Below are 2,453 nucleotides of genomic sequence, written 5' to 3'. Positions count from 1 at the left end.
AGTCGCGGCCATTCCTGTGGGCGGAAGCCTCCTGGCGCTTGGCCCTCAGCCCCTACCCCGGCGCGCCGCCCCGCCCAAGACGAGGGGAGGCGGGCGCGCTGCACTGGGTCCAGTGGTGGGGAGAAGGCTAGGATTACTCCCTGGAGGCCTTGTCTGCAACTCAGCGGAGGCACCAATGTCCAGCGGCCCTGTCGGGAAAGATCAGAGCCTCCTAAGAAATACCCAGAAGTCAAGCCATGGATCCACCTGCATGTAAAGAAAAAACCAAAGTTAAAGAACCTGTCAGCGCAGATGAGAAGGGCAAACAGAAGTCAGTCCAGCAGGAGCTGAAGCAGAGACAAAGAGCAGAGGTCCCCAGATGATGTGACTGCATTGTGCTTTGGTGAACAATATAAGGGTTGCTATAAGAAACAGCCCTGAAGCAGGAGAACAGAAGCTACAGATAAGAAAACCATTGATCATTTCTGAGGACTCTGTTCTGTTCCATTGGTCTATACCACACATCTACAGCCATCTGATCTTTGACAAACCTGACAAAAACAAGAAATGGGGAAAGGATTCCCTATTTAATAAATGGTGCTGGGAAAATTGGCTAGCCATAAGTAGAAAGCAGAAACTGGATCCTTTCCTTACTCCTTAGACGAAAATTAATTCAAGATGGATTAGAGACTTAAATGTTAGACCTAATACCATAAAAATCCTAGAAGAAAACCTAGGTAATACCATTCAGGACATAGGCATGGGCAAATACTTCATGTCTAAAACACCAAAAGCAACGGCAGCAAAAGCCAAAATTGACAAATGGGATGTAATTAAACTAAAGAACTTCTGCACAGCAAAAGAAACTACCATCAGAGTGAACAGGCAACCTACAGAATGGGAGAAAATTTTTGCAATCTACTCATCTGACAAAGGGCTAATATCCAGAACCTACAAAGAACTCAAACAAATTTATAAGAAAAAAACAAACAACCCCATCAAAAAGTGGGCAAAGGATATGAACAGACATTTCTCAAAAGAAGACATTCATACAGCCAACAGACACATGAAGAAATGCTCATCATCACTGGCCATCAGAGAAATGCAAATCAAAATCACAATGAGATACCATCTCACACGAGTTAGAATGGCAATCATTAAAAAGTCAGGAAACAACAGGTGCTGGAGAGGATGTGGAGAAATAGGAACACTTTTACACTGTTGGTGGGATTGTAAACTAGTTCAACCATTATGGAAAACAGTATGACGATTCCTCAAAGATCTAGAACTACATGTACCATATGACCCAGCCATCCCATTACTGGGTATATACCCAAAGGATTATAAATCATGCTGCTATAAAGACACATGTACACGTATGTTTATTGCAGCACTATTCCCAATAGCAAAGACTTGGAATCAACCCAAATGTCCATCAGTGACAGACTGGATTAAGAAAATGTGGCACATATACAGCATGGAATACTATGCAGCCATAAAAAAGGATGAGTTTGTGTCCTTTGTAGGGACATGGATGCAGCTGGAAACCATCATTCTTAGCAAACTATCACAAGAACAGAAAACCAAACACTGCATGTTCTCACTCATAGGTGGGAACTGAACAATGAGATCACTTGGACTCGGGAAGGGGAACATCACACACCGGGGCCTATCATGGGGAGGGGGGAGGGGGGAGGGATTGCATTGGGAGTTATACCTGATGTAAATGACGGGTTGATGGGTGCTGACGAGTTGATGGTTGCAGCACAGCAACATGGCACAAGTATACATATGTAACAGACCTGCACGTTATGCACATGTACCCTAGAACTTAAAGTATAATAAAAAAAAGAAAAGAAAAGAAAACCATTGATCAGAGAAATGGCGATATAGCCAAGGGAGCTCTCACTGGAGGAACAGAGCTATCTATACTTCTGTGTATGACAAATGCTCTGGGAAATGGAGACCCAGTTGCCAGCCCATATGTGGTTACCTCACACCAATCAAAAGTGACTGTGGAGAGCACCCCAATTTGGAAAACCAAATGAAAATGGAGTATCTGTTCAGAATGAAAATGTTGAAGAAATTATAAATTTACCCATTGGATTGAAACCATCCAGATTAGATGTCACCAACAGTAAGAACCCAGAAATTCCGTTGAATCCAATTTTGGCCTTTGATGATGAAAGGATGCTTGGGCCCCTGTATCAGGTAGATGGTGTTCAAACACAACAGACTGCAGAAGTTATATGAGTATTTCTTCTGGAGAACCAAAGCCAAAATTTAATGAGGATTTCTGAAATTAATGGAATTCCTTTCATGCTATAAAACAGCATCCTCTCTTCTAGTTTTCTAAAGATTTCATGACCATCATTTTCAAAAGATTTATTAAAACTAGCTAAAGACAACAGACAAGATAGCTTTTCTAATAATTTTCTTCAGTAGAAAGAAAAATACTCCTCATTCTTCAGTAC

The 2,453-nt window shown here is 42.0% G+C and overlaps 1 pseudogene; it reads left to right on the top strand.

Moving 5' to 3' along the window:
• Nucleotides 1-236: 236 nt before the first annotated feature.
• On the top strand, nucleotides 237-2,232 carry LOC126945816 (ensconsin-like; annotated as a pseudogene).
• Nucleotides 2,233-2,453: the final 221 nt, after the last annotated feature.

This window comes from Macaca thibetana, chromosome X, assembly GCF_024542745.1.
Source record: "Macaca thibetana thibetana isolate TM-01 chromosome X, ASM2454274v1, whole genome shotgun sequence".
NCBI lineage: Eukaryota > Metazoa > Chordata > Mammalia > Primates > Cercopithecidae > Macaca > Macaca thibetana.
This window is presented reverse-complemented; position numbering and strand designations above follow the sequence as displayed.